General features: G+C 36.0%; 1 long non-coding RNA gene across 1 annotated transcript; it reads right to left on the bottom strand.

Annotated features, from left to right (window-relative positions):
* Positions 1 to 526: 526 nt before the first annotated feature.
* LOC148266305 (uncharacterized) lies at positions 527 to 5,991 on the bottom strand. The gene is made up of 2 exons (XR_015818436.1): positions 5,218 to 5,991; positions 527 to 4,918 (listed from the first exon to the last, which is right to left on the bottom strand). It is a non-coding gene; the product is annotated as an uncharacterized LOC148266305 (long non-coding RNA).
* Positions 5,992 to 13,035: the final 7,044 nt, after the last annotated feature.

The raw sequence follows: 13,035 nt of genomic DNA, 5'->3' as shown, positions 1-13,035 counted from the left end.
CACTTGAATATAGTCTAATTTTATATTTTCACCAATTTTTTACCAAAAGTTTGGCAACATCTTTCTTTAGAGTTATCCTGATTTTACACTCAAAAATATCCTCATGATATTTAAATTGATTTTCTTGAAAAGAAACTTGAAGCTATAGACCTTATAGGACATGTTGCTTTAACTTCGATAGAGGCTCGACTTAATTTTTAAGTTTTTTCTCTAAAAAATCTAGTAGAATTTTGGGATGTTTTTGAGCAATATTTAACTTTATAAATGCTACTCATATCACTTAAAAACCATCCTCAAAGTATCAAGAGAAACGAAATTAAAATGAAAGAGAAAACTCATCTTAAGCCTATGTGTTCTCCCTTATTAGATGTGAGCTTTTGCTCTCCTTTGTCTTATTTCTTTGTTTTTTTGCCTTTCCTTCTTCCTTCCTCTCTCTTCTCCTCACAATATCGGTAGGTTTTATCAAGGAAAAACTCCCAAATTCCCTCAATTTCCCTCATTTTTATTGGGTTTTTTTCCATTTCCCTCTCTTATTTCCTCTTCTCTTTCTCTCTTTTCTTTCTCTCTCTAACCTTGCTTTCTCTAAATCTAGAATGCTTTTCCCTTCTTCTCACATCCCTATGTTTATGGGAGAGGAACTTACTTGCAAGTTGATAAGAATGGGAGAGGTGGTAAAACGTGATTGGCCACTTAAACCTCCTCAAGCTTCATCTTTATGCTTATCTCTTCATTTCCTTAGCCTTTAAGTTATTCTAGAGTATTCAAATCTTATCCACACTCTTCTCACGTCTTATCCACCTTGTCAAATTTGGGCGCCATTCAACATGTTTTCGCTGCCTTAGGCCGACCTAAACCCATAAAGCCTGAAATTGCACTCCGTGTACATGCCTTCATTTCAAACAGCCATAGCTCGCTCGATTCTTATGCTTTTTTGCTTTAGTTTACCTTCACTTGCATGTTGTGGTTTCAGCTACTTACTGACCCAATTTTGGCTCAAAACAACCACATTTGGCCCATCTAAGGTCCACGTAAGGCTCAAAGTTAGGCCCATTCCCATATCCTTACTTCAAAATTCTATAACTTACTCAATTCTTAATCCTTTTGGGAAAACTTGTGCTTTACATTTTCCTCAAACAGGTTGCTATCACATGGTTTTTGTTTGGACTTCAGTTGAGTCCATTTAGTTCACTCATGGCCCAATCAAGCCCAAAAGGTAAAAACATTCTTCCATGTGCATGCTTCTTGGGTTTGGCCTCTTTTCTCCCATTTTTCTTCTATAGGCATTTTTCTTTTTTCACACACTTCTTCCTTAATGTCTTGGCTATTTCTCAACCAAATTGGATCCTCAAATTCCGTGTATTTTGGTTTCAGTACACAAATCAAAAGGGTCAATTAAGGCTTCTCAGGGGATTTCCTCCCTCCTTCTGATTCTTCATCCAATTATTTTCTCACTTTTCCAAGGCATTTTTTTACATTCAATGAGGTCTTTCTAGCCTCGAAAAGTGCTCTCGGGCCTAAAAATTCAACTTTTCCTTGTGAGAGAAAAACTCTTCTTAAGGGATTTTTGTTATTCGAATCTCATCATTTTCACGCCGCTTGACTTAAAACTTAGTTTTTGACTTTATTACATCTCTCTGGATACATGTATATACTTAAATAGCCATAAAAAACTTGAGAAATTTGTCTAGAGAAAGTATGGATCATTATATCCTCCCCCCTTTAACAAGGAATTTGGTCCTCCAAATTCAACTACCCAGGGGTCACAATAAGCTTGAATCCTTGATATTCTTTTTAAAAGATTGTTGATCTCTATGGTCTCCCTCTTCTCAATGCACTGAGTTATTTAGTGACAACTTATGACATCATTTCCAAAAATGTATCTTAACCAGTTTTTCACTATCTATTTCTAACTTATAGGATACCATAATTTTACTAAGGCTTGAAATACTTGTCTCCCCAACTAGTTGTAAAATGGATATCTCCACTATATGTAGCTTATGGTGACTCTATTGCAATTCTCTATTCACCTCAAGGGTAACAGTCATTTATCTCCCAATAATAGAATTATAACTCCTTAACTTATCTTGGAAGTCCAATCTCAAGCTTATATTCTCTAGTAGTTCATAAATGCTCCCAAGTTTATTAATTCTTTTCAAACTCCCAAAATAAGGGTATAAACATTGGGAAGTCGCTTCCAAATCCCATCAAATTATTTCACTTTACATAACTTCTCATAAGGGTCTATATTACTATCCTTACACTTAGCAAGGTTTGGGGTGGTCTTTAAATAATACCTCGATAATTGCTCAAGTGCTCATGAGGTCTTTATCCTTTAAATAATCAAGTATGGAACTCCCAACAATGAATATGGCTCTTAATTACTTCTACATGACCTTAACATCATTTCTATGTTTTATAGTTTCTTAAGATATTGAGAACCCCAAATCAAGTGTATGTGTTTTATTACTCCCTAAAATTAATCTTATGGAAAATGGTTTAGTATTCTCCTAAATTAAGACCTTTTCTCCTTCCTCCATGACTTGATATCCAAACAACTTACTCTTTCTAGTTAAGGCGTATGGATCATCAATTTATCAAGTCCTATTCTCTCCATCCAAGTTTGTTAAGTTTTCATCATGTCTCCCTAATTTATTCTAGAACCATGTTCTCAGACTTACAGTTTTGTAAGACTCGCATGTCCAAATCAATTTTCTGACTTCCAAAAATAAAGGTGGATTTATTGGAAATTAGTTTGTGCTTGGTATCACAATATACTATTAACCTCAAATTTATCTAATACGGGTGACTCCCAAAAGCTCAATCATTGATTGGGTTCTTATAAGATCTTTAACTTTGGATTTCCTTATTATCGGATCATATTAGGATCCTTCGGTAGTGGGGTCCACCAAAGGTCCCATTAAGATTGATTACATTTGATAATGGATTCCATCTCTTTAAGGTTAAGTATTATGACCTCCCAAAGACTTCAAATGATCACTCCTAGAGGGCATGACTATTAAATGTTTAGTTTCTAGTGTGGTCTCCCTTATTTTACCTAGTTCACTTGTTTATATCCACTCAGGATATCTAAGAAATGTAGAAGTCCAAGTTTGGTAGGATCTTGAGTTAGGTCTCATCATCTGCTTCAACTTAAAAATGGGAAACATGTCCTGATAATTATCCCACTACTGGTTGTTGTTCTCCAATAATACTTGTCATTCTTTTCTCGAAGGTTCAAGGGTATCATTTCATTTTGTTTGAGAAACTACTTTTAGGAATATGATTTGCTTATAATTTTCAAATGAGTGATAATATACCTTCTCTTAGGTTCTCGAGTTATTCTCTACTTGGATGGGAGGGTAATCTTTAGAGTGGTGTTGTACACTTTCATACTTTGACCTAGTCCTTAATAATGGGACAACGATATTCTTTCCTAGTAGCTAGTCTTTCTTTGATCAACAAAAATAGCTCATATCCTCCAAAACAAATGTTTTATTCACAGATCTTAAGATCCATAATATTTATTCTTCTAAGTCATAACAATTTTTTATCTCAAAACTATCAATAGGATGTTTACTCATAATCTTTTATCTCTCAACATATCAAGTTTTGTTCAATCTCTAACCACAAAGGCATACACTTGTCTCACTTGGTAATTTCTTTGGTGAGAGTAACTCCTTTAAATCTCAAAGTTCAATCATATAAGACTGATCTTCACTTCTCAAAACACTCATCCCTAGATTTGTTATTCCATAGATCCTTAAAAAGTCTCTGAGTATCTAAAATATCTCGCCTAAGTCTTTCACTATACGTATGAGTCCTTTGAGATTCTATTCAGTCTTGTCTTCTAGACCTCGTATGTAGGCTCTCTCCTTTGTCTCATTATTTCCAACTCCCAAATATTTTAAGGTCAGGAGAGGGTTCCTACTATGTTCTGCTATACTCATTCTAAGTTCCACTATACTTTCTATGTTCCGTTTAACCCTAAGTCTCGTATTCAAGAGATGTGTCTTAGAGGCGTGCTCTGATACCACCTGTCACAGCCACCCATCTCTTATAGGGTGTGCTTGGAGCACACTGTAGTTTACACTTAATTAAATAAAACATAATGAAATTTTCATTAATACAAAAGTGCAAAAGCATTACATCCTTTGATATACGTATATCACATACATACAAAAACGAGGCTCTAAACTTTTTCTTATTTACATTACAAAGCAAAAGTATAAAATAGTAACCTAAATTCTTATAGAGCCTAACTTGCAAAAAACCTCTCTACTATTATCACTTACTCCTCAGGGTCTCTAAAGGATCTAAAAATAATGAGAGATTGATATACATTATCCCAATACGCAGATATCATGATACACAATGTAATACATGAAACATATATAGCTTTCACACACATCAAACTATATATCTTATACATTTGCAAATAAAAGATAACTGAATCAGAAAACAGATAACTAAATCATGAAATCACATTCACTAGGCTACATTGTACAATGAGCTATACTACATCAACATCATGGAGGGTCATTCACATCTTCCTACTACCATGCATGCATAGGCGCATACTTAACACATTCCTATGCACCTGAAAATGGAACGGTTATGCATGGGCACACAAAAGCCTAACATCATGTAGGTGCTTTTAGAACAACTTACCTTGATAATGACTAATGTACTCTTAGTAAAATCACTTTTTAAAATACATGAGTAAAATAACACTTAAAACACAATAACACTTCCACAAAACACTTGCACATTATATATGAAAGTACGTATAAAACACTAGAAAACACTTGAAAACTACGTAGGCCATGCAATCACAATATCCACTTACCTGAAATCCAATGCAATCAATTTAAGCTTTCTCTATTCTGACATACTCTCCCCTTATATTTTTCTCACTTTCCTACCAAAATTTCGATAACATCTTTCCTTAGAATTATCATTATTTTACACTCAAAAATATCGCCATGATAGGTAAATTGATTTCCTTAAAAAGAAACTTAAAGCTACATATCTTGTAGGACATATTGCTTTAACTCTAGTAGAGTCTCAGCTTAATTTCTAAGCTTTTTCTATCAAAATTTAGCAAAGTTTTAGGATGTTTTTGAAAAATATCTAAATTCATAAATACTACTCATATCGCTTAAAAACAATCCTTAAAGTTCCAAGAGAAATGAAATTAAAATGAAAAAGAAAACTCACCTTAAGCCCGAGGGTTCTCCCTTGGTTGGGTGCGAGCTTTCACTCTCATTTTCTCTTATTTCTTTGTTTTTCTCCTTTCCTTATTCCTTCCTCTATCTTCCTCTAACAATTTGGGTAGTGTTTTCTCAAGGAACAATTTCCCAAATTCCATCAATTTCCCTCACTTTTATTTGGTTTCTTCCCCTTTTCTCTCTTTTTTCCTCCTCCCTCTCTCTTCCTTCTCTCTCTAACCTTGCTTTCTCTCAACTCCAGAATGCTTTTCCCTTCTTCCTACATCCCTATATTTATAGGGGAGGGACGTCCATGCAAGTTGATAAGCATGGGAGTGGTGGTAAAACGTGATTGGCCACTTAAATCTCCTCAAGGTTCATCCTTATCCTTCTCTTCATTTCCTTAGTCTTTAAGTAATTCTAGAGTATTCTAATCTTATCCACACTCTTCTCACGTCTTACCACCTTCCTAGAGCTTCTATACCAAATTTGTGCCCTGTTCAAGATGTTTTGGGCTACCTTAGGCCCACATAAACCCATATATCCCAAAACTGCACTCTGTGCACATGCCTTCACTTCAAATAGCCATAACTCACTTGATTCTTATGAGGTTTCGGCCCACTTTTCCATTCACTTGCTTGTCATGGTTTCTGCTGCTTACCAACCCAATTTGGGCTCAAACCGACCACATTTAGCCCATCTAAGGTCCACCTAATGCCTAAAAGATCCAAACTGCACTCAAAGTTAGGCCCATGCCCATACCCTTAATTCAAAACTTTATAACCTGCTCAATTCTTAATTCTTTTGGGCAAACTTGTGCTTCACGTGTTCCTCAAACAGGCTCCTATCACATGGTTTTGGTTTGGGCTTCATTCAAGTCCATTTAGCTCACTTATGGTCCAATCAAGCCCAAAAGGTCAAAACTGTCTTCCATGTGCATGCCTTTTGGGTTTAACCTCTTGTCTCCTAATTTTCTTCTATAGACATTTTTCATTTTCCACACACTTCTTCCATAATGTCTTGGCTATTTCTCAGCCAAATTGAAGCATTTAATTCTGTGTATTTTGTTTTCGGTACACAAAACAACCCAAAAGGGTCAATTAGGTCTTCTTAGAGGGTTTCCTCCCTCACATAGGGGATTTCTCTCCTGATTCTTCATCCAATTATTTTTTCACTTTTCCACAGAGTTTTTTTTACATTATATGAGATCTTTCCAGCCTCGAGAAACATTCTCAGACCTAAAAACTTAGCTTTCCCTTGTGAGGGAAAAACTCTTCTTAAGGGAGTCTAGTTATCCGAATCTTATCGTTTTCACTCTACTTGACTTAAAACTTAGTTTTTAACCTTATTACATCTCTTTACATACATATAAATGCTTAAATAGACATATAAAATACAACAAATTTGTCTAAAAAGATTTGGGTCATTACAGTGGAGCCTCTCCTTTGCTGCCACGTGGCACGCATCCGAAGGTCCCAGAAATTATAAATTGGACCCCCTCCCCCTCATTTTCCACCCACTTCCATATTCCTTTCTTATTACATTTGTTTTACAGAAACAAAGTGAATTTCTAGAGAGAGAAAAAATAAGGAAAAAGTTCGTAGGAGTCATCTAGGGAGTTTTATACACAAAACACCCTTCCTATCCACTTATAGGAATCAAGTTATTTTTTAAATATCGGTAAGGGATCTTATATTTTTGCTTATACTTCTAAGTGCCTTTTTTAGATTAATTAACTAATGATGCATGATATTGTTTGCTATCTTATCTTATTAGAAAAACATGTGTATTATTATATTGCATTATGTTCATCTATTTTATATTTGTTGGATCTGGTTATGATGGGCCTTGTGCTAAAGTAAGTTTAAAGATCTCTCTGGTTCTGTATATGTTGAACTGTGGCTTACCATGAAGAAAGAACAAGGGAAAAGACTTAAAAATTTATTAGGTTGTTATCTTTGAAGACAAGGGGGATGATGTGATCTTAGATAGCCCATAATTAGTTCCAAAGATGCAATCTTGCATCAATGAGGAACACTCAAAATGAGAAAGTTCATCCATTAACGCTTTCCTAAATGGGATTATTCTTGTGAATGGGCTAAGTTTGCCTAAAGAGAGTTTAAGGCCCAAGTGATGATTAATGAGCTTGAAAAAACTATAAGGCCAAAAGAAATGCCTAATTTTGGCCAAACTCGAGTTGGCCTCAAGGCCATACGGCCACAGTGGGTTACGACCCGAGAAGATCAAACTCAAAGGCAAAAGATCGGGCCATGCCACACCTTGGGAAGACCTGCTCGAGGAGCACGTCGTGCACGTGCAAGCCTATTTGACCAGATGCATGCACAACGCACGGCCGGGCTAGGAGCCCAACAAGCAAGCCCCACGTGCAGCCCACGACCCAACCTATGGGCCTACTTTGTGCGGCCTGCATGGATCGATGGCCCAATCCGCACAAGTTGCCCAACCCTTCCCCACTTTTTAATTAAATTTTAATTTTTAATTTTTAAATTGGACCTCGCTTTTAAATTTCTATGTTTTAAAATTAATTACCACATATTTTAATTAATTTTCCCATATGTTTTATATGGAAATCACATAGAATAAAGTCTATCATATTTTAATTATTATTTTAATATAAATTCTATCCCTATAATTATTTAATTAATTATCTTGTAATTAGATAAGATAGAATAAATATTTTATTATGTAAGAAAATTCAATTAGTTGCGATCCACTCTCGTTAGAGGAAAAGCTAGTATAGTATCAATTCAAATGGTGGTTCACCAACAGTAAAAAATCAATTGGGTAATAGTAACCCTTACGTGATAATGGGTAAACGGATTTAAGGTTTTTGGGGCAGACATATAATTCAGCATTAGACTAGTATTATGAAAATAAAACACTAATTCATTCAATTCTTTTAAACTTTCAGAAAACACTATACAGTTGGGTCAATTTGATCTACGATTAAATCTTTTAGTTGAATTTTAACCGATGAGGCTCACTTTTCTAGTTCCCGGCCCATTGGGCCTACCGTCATTCTCTTGGCCCATTAGGCCCATTAACTCAAAATTGGACCTATGGAGGTCCATTTTACAACTCTAAGCCTAGCTAGGCCTAATAATGGACTTGGGCTTAGCAAAGGCTTATCAACCAAATTACAAGCCCATTAAGGCTAAGTCATCCCAACCCAATGGGGGCACATTCTTCGTCCAAAAGCCCATTAAGGAAGTTCCTTGCTACACTCATTCAACAAAGGAGGCAAGGGTAGTCGCGAGGCCCTCTAGGTGTGCGAGCGTGCCTAGTAAGGTCACGCAACCCAATGGACCGCGCAAGGCCAGACAGGCCATACATAGTGGGCATGTCGAAGACTAGCCCTTGCATGCAGGAGTGCACTTCTCTTCGCATGGGGCATCATGCCCTCATGCTCATAAGTCATAGATGCCTGCACGTGTGTTTCCACAACACAGCATGCCCAAGTGCGCTTGCGCAGCGCGACGTGTCCACATCACTCGCACAATGCAGTGTGTGTGCACTTGTGCAGCGTGGCATGTTCGCACGTGCATTCACTACACGATGTGTGTCTGGACCATTTTCCTCATGCGGTACAATGTATTTGTGTGTTCTCGCCCGCATGTTGGGCGCTTAGTGGAGCGCTTGTTTTTTCGCACACTCTGGGCATGCCCAGGGCCTATCCCCTACACGAAGGACGTGTTGAGGCAGTCCCTGAGCAGGCATGCGCCCGATATACACAGACTTCCTCAGTGCGCATGCGTGTTTGGTAAGCCTACATGTGCGGGTACTGTTATGTGTTCACCCCACTTACACCAGGTGCTGCCCCAATGCGCATGCACCCTTGCACAAAAGCACGTTGGTGCTCGTGCAGTCATCTCTTGGCAGCTTGGTGCTCCATTTATTCCTTTTTCTCTAATGCATTTTCATGTATTACAACATCACATAAACCACCATCAAACAACTTGCACAATCATCAAATACTAATCAAGACAAATGACAATTTTATCAAACATTTGATAAAAGTAATTTCCCTTTTAAATCAATTTATGCATGCTCGTTTAAGGGGGCTGTTAAACCAAGTAGAAAAGTCCCATTATGTGTATAAAAGATTGCCAAATTCCTTACCAACACTGAGCAAAAATCAATTTTTCTAAGAAGGGAAGAGAAGGGCTGCAAGCTTCAGTGAAGAAGGCCTATTTTAGCGGCCAAAGTTGTAGAGCTCTTCTATAGTACACCAAAAAAAATAATGGTGAAGTTTATATTGTATTTGAGTTCTGAAAGGAAGAAGGATTAGCTAAGGCGAAGAATTAGCAGTTGGAAAAGGAAGAACAACTCAGTGTCGAGCATGTTGCAGTGGAGCAGCTTGGTTTTTCTCCTCTCTCACATTCAAGGCTCTCTTTCCCTCTTCTCTTGGGTTCACTCTCGTTCTTTTCTTTTAGAGCAGAAGAAATGAGAAGGAAATAGTGATGGAGGAGTTTAAATACAAAAAGGGAGGGAATATTCTGATCCCTTGGATCACATGTATGGAAGTCCGACCATTGATCGACTTGGGTTGCCAATCATGCATGGCTAAAAACTGCCAAGTAGCAGCTTGCTACAGTGGAGGAGGAAAAAACCTAGTGGAATAGTGATCGAGTCAGATGAAAGGGACATGTTTGCCTGCATGTGCCCAGACCTTATCGCGTGGGTGAGGGATTTTTCCCACGGGGCATACGCATACCCTTGCGCGCTCCCACGGGGCATACACATGCCCCCATGTGCACCCATAGGGTGGTTTTCTCCTCTTTTCATTTTTATTTAATTACTTTTATTTTATTTTCAATTTAAATAATTTAAAATATATTCTAAAACAAAATGTGAATTTATATGTTTTTAAAAGCAAAGATAAAAAAATCTAAATAGTTCCAAGTACAAACATTTCGAGTTTTGACCAAAAATTTTAAAGATGTCACATAATGCTATTTGTGTAATCATCGAGAGGTTGACCAAGTCTGCTCACTTCTTAGCTATGGAAACTGCTGACCCTCTTAGTCAATTAGCTAAGTTGTATATTCAGGAGATTGTTTGTCTTCCTGGTATCGTAATGTCTATTGTTTCTGATCAAGATTCTCGATTTACCTCCAGATTCTGGTCTAGTTTTCAAGATGCTCTTGGCACTTATCTTTCTTTCAGTACTGTTTTTCATCTTCAAACCAATGGGTAATCTGAAAGAACTATACAAACATTTGAGGACATGCTAAGAGCATGCATATTTGATTTTGGAGGTAGTTGGGATAGACACATGTCATTAGCAGAGTTTGCTTACAATAACAGTTTGCACTCAAGCATAGGGATGACACCCTATGAGGCATTGTACGGTAAAACCCTATTATTTTCCTTCATGTTGGGACAAAGTGGGGAAGAGACATCTGTCAGGACCTGACCTAGTCCAAGAAACCATTAATAAGATTTGAGTTATCAGACAAATTTTTTTTTGCTATTCAGTGTTGGTAGAAAAGTTATGTTGATAACATGAGGAAGGATTTAGAATTTACTGTTGGAGATAATGTATTTCTCAAGATTTTTCTAGTCAAGGAAATCATGAGATTTGCAAGACGAGGGAAATTTAGTCCTAGGTTCATTGGACTTTTTCAAATTTTGGAACAGGTTGGCACTACTACTTATTGTCTAGCCCTTCCAGCTCAGCTTTCCGACATTCATGATGTCTTTCATGTCTTTATGCTTAGAAAATACCATCATGATCCAGCTTAAGTCATTTCTTACAAGCCACTAGCACTACAACATAACTTGTTTTATGAGATATATCAAGTTCGTATCCTCGATAGACAAGACTACTTATATCCCATAAGATTCTTATTGTCAAAGTATTCTGGTGTCATCACATCCCTGAAGAAGCAACCTGGGAAATGGAGAGTATTATAAGAGACATTTATTTTTGGTTAATTAGGTAATCTATTTTTCTAAAATTTGAGGACAAATTTTCTTTTTTAGGTGGGGTGAAATGTAACATCCAAAACTTGTAATCTTTTGTGAATGGATAAAGGAGATATTTCAATATGTGTACTTGTATTTTAAATTTTTTCATTTTATATTGAATTTAAGTTTTCTTTGTTTTAAATTCAGTAAGGGAAATAATATTAAATTATACTACTAAAGTTTTTAGAAGTTAATTAAGTTTAAAATATAATGTCATGAACTTACCATTGGTGGAATTGCGGTAGAATTTATTAAAGTACTTGTGAAAATGTTTGTTTTTAGAAAACAAAATGTCCAATCGAAAATCCTATTTCAATTATAGACCTCTAAGCAGAACAATGAGAAATATATGGAACGAAAAAAAACTAATTAAGAGTAAAGCAAAAACGAAGAGGACACAATACATCCAAGTGGAACAATAAACTCAGTAAGGAAAATAGTATTTAAACTACATTACCAAGGTTTTCTAAAGTTAATTAAGTGTAAAACATAATGTCATAACTTACCATTGGCAGAACTGGGATAGAATGTTTTAGAGTATTTATGAAAGTGTTTGTTTTTAGAAAACAAAATGTCCGATCGAAAATTCTTTTTTAATTATAGACCTCTAAACAGAACAATGAGAAACATGTGTTATAGAAAACAAATCAATTAAGAGTAAAGCAAAAGCAAAGAGGGCACAATAAAAAACATACGCAGCATAACAGAATGACGAAAGAAACATATAAACAAATGAACAACAATTTTTAGATAGATAGGTAATCATGCATACACAACATTCGAAAACCACAATAAATAGTTAGATAGCTTTTATGGATTTTATAGATCTTCATGCTAAGACGTTTTAACTTATATTAACAGCCTGTTCGTTAGTTGGTTACTTCATATGACCAGGCACGTGTTGTGACTTCCCAAATACCTAATGGGTAGAAGGGAGCCAACTACTTAAATAGTTACGAGTGATAAAAAAAAATTGACATTGAAGCAGAAATAGAGAACTCCTTGCAAAGCAATTTAAGATTTAGAACTTACATTAAGGCCATTATTTGGCAACCCTAAGTATTAAATACAAAATAGAGTCTTTACGGGATTTTACATCAGAGTGCAGGATAACCACTGCACTCAAATTATGTCGTAAAGAATTTTTAAAAATCTGTGAATGGGTCTAGTCAACTCCAAGGGATGACTTAAGGAGCAATTCTAAGGCTTTCTCAACACCTGTGGCATGCAGATTAGATGCGAGTTCTATATAAACTAAGTAAGGGAAGTAGTATTTAAAACTGTATGGCCAAAGTTTAAAAAGTAAACAACTTGAACAATATTTGTCATACCTTTTACCTTAGAGAACTGTCATGTGATGGAGTCATTTAATCATTAAGAAAATCTTTGTCTTTATCAAGAAATTCGATGAAACAATTATACAACCAAGCTAAGAACACCATTACTCAACTTTTAAGTAGGTATGTTACGTCACATTTGGCACACTCGTGTGTGTATATATATATATATATATATATAACATATGATCAAACAATGAAATTCTCGATAAATAAAAGAACCAATCATACAAACCATCCTAGAGATACCACTAACACAAGCAGCATAATTAGCAAATAGAAGAACCATCATACAAATTATTATTAGCATTCTTAACCACATCTAGGTTTTATTAAGTCTTTTACGGACCTCCATTACAACATATATCTACCGAAGATAGAAGGGATTTGATGCGAGAACCATCACAAAGGACATTCCGATAAAAGAGGAAGACATGCAGGACAATAAAGCCCATGACAAACTAGGACCGATGGGGAGACAATACCAATTACCCATGGGC

Source organism: Carica papaya, chromosome 4 (genome assembly GCF_054855325.1).
Source record: "Carica papaya isolate Zhongbai chromosome 4, ASM5485532v1, whole genome shotgun sequence".
Classification (NCBI taxonomy): domain Eukaryota; kingdom Viridiplantae; phylum Streptophyta; class Magnoliopsida; order Brassicales; family Caricaceae; genus Carica; species Carica papaya.
The sequence above is the reverse complement of the archived record's forward strand: the minus strand, read 5'-3'. Positions and strand labels throughout refer to the sequence as shown.